Genomic DNA, 2,253 nt, shown 5'->3' on the forward strand with positions numbered 1-2,253 from the left:
TTATTTTTCATTTTTCCCTAAAAAGGGGGGGCTGTCTTATTTGATGGCCCTGCCTTATCATCGGGGAAACACGGTAGTTCATAGACTTAATAACAGCATGCAATGCCAAGCTGCAATATCTAAAGCTATTAAAGTACTTTCTTGTATTAAAAGAATAGACTGCAGAGATGGAGACATAATCCTGCCCCTGTACAAAACATTGGTCAGACCACATATGGAATATGCAGTCTAGTTTTGGGCACCAGCTCACAAAAAGGACATTGTGGAATTGGAGAGAGAAGGGCAACTAAATTAATAAAAGGAATGGCAGGGCTCAGCTATGAGGAGAGATTAGCTGAACTGAATCTATTCTCCCTTGGGAAGAGACGTTTAAGGGGGGATATGATCACCCTGTATAAATATATAAACGGTTCATATAGAAAACTCTCTTCCCCATTATTCACTTTGAGATCATTACAAAGAACATGAGGGCACTCTTTGCGTCTGGAGGAAAAGAAGTTTAAGCTCCGGATAAGGAAGGGATTCTTCACTGTAAAGTCTGTGAAAATGTGGACTCGGCTCTCTCAGGACGTAGTTTCAGAAACTACTATAGATTGCTTTATAAAAAGCTAGATGTTTTTCTAGAAGCACAGAATTTAACTGAGTATTAAGGCTTTAAAGCAAAAAAAAAAAAAAAAAAAAAAAAACAATGACTGATGATCCAGGGAACATCCGATTGCCTCATAGAATCAGGAAGGAATTTTTTTTATACCAGGGTTTTTTTTTCCTTCCTCTGGACGAACTATTGTCTTATAGGGTTTATTATCTGGGATTTTTTTATTTCCCTAGTGGTTGAACTTGATGAACTTAAGTCTTTTTTCAACCTAACCTATTATGTAACTTTGTTTTAGTCAAATGAAGTTTGATGAGGGAAAAAAACAAAGCCAGCCTGACTAGCAACTGCCATGCTTATGGTTCAATTAAAGACAAAGGGATTTTGCTTATCTGCTTCCAGGACACATCAACCGCAGAAAAACACCCATAAGCCCCAACAATTCACCAAGGTGTGTAAAAAGAAATAAATAACTTCTTCCACTTTTTATTAGGTTGTGTACAAGCTAGGTGGAGGGACCACAGCAAGTGGCAGAGAGGAGAATATTTCATGCCCATGAAAACCAATTCTTACACATTTGCTTTAGAGCTACAGATTCAGAAATAACTCAAATCAAAATAATTCTTATATAATTTATTTGGATCAATAATTTTTGGTAGTATTAAGTCACAAACACATATATACATTTTTCTAGTTTGTATGTCAGTTTTAAAACGCGTTGGCTACTAAATTTTATCAGTATTTTGTCTTTATGGTACTAAAAGTATTGTATAATGTAAAAGTACATTTGAAAATTAACAAAAAATTATATACATAATCAACCCATAAATAAATGCTGTTTCATTGATGATCAATTTGAAAATCTTTTTCTAATACAGTGCCTGTTGTCATACATTTGTTTGTTTGGTTTTGTTTTAAAGCCACACATACATTTTACATACATGAAAATGTGGATGTTTATTAGCGCTGCTGTCATCATTCTAGGCCATATTTTTCTGAAAATTTTAGATATGCAAACTAAACAGAAGCAAATTTGGGGTGGCACAAGCTGCTCATTGAAATTTTAAAAAATCTGATGTCCTATATGTTGTAAACTGAATGATTTTCCAGAACAGACAGCAGCAACAACAACTAATATCTGAATCCGAAGACATATCCCCAAAACTAAAGCAATAGTGCAAGCAGCTATTTTCAGATGTTGGCCATGTTTGTGAAGCTGGAGGTGACAATGAATTCTTCACTTTTCTGCTTCCTCCAGCTGCTGAATGCTGCTCTGTTGTAAAAAAATATTTTAAATTCATGTGTCTGCTAAAAGCACCACTTCTGAGAATGTTGGCTTAGCGTGCTGGAGGTTGGGGAAAATGGAGAACTAAGTATTCATCTTATTGTTTTACAGGTACAGATTTTAGAGAAGGCTTGTGGTAAGGGGAAAAAAAGTCCCCTGTAGGTAAAATCTAACAACAATCTCAAAAAGCATAAAAAAGTGTCCCCCAATTGCTTACACATTGTATAATGCAGTAATACAGTTAGGTCCATAAATATTTGGACAGACAACTTTTTTCTAACTTTGGTTCTGTACATTATCACAATTAATTTTAAATGAAACAACTCAGATGCAGTTGAACTGCAGACTTTCAGCTTTAATTCAGTGGGTTGAACAA

This window comes from Pyxicephalus adspersus, chromosome 9, assembly GCF_032062135.1.
Source record: "Pyxicephalus adspersus chromosome 9, UCB_Pads_2.0, whole genome shotgun sequence".
Classification (NCBI taxonomy): domain Eukaryota; kingdom Metazoa; phylum Chordata; class Amphibia; order Anura; family Pyxicephalidae; genus Pyxicephalus; species Pyxicephalus adspersus.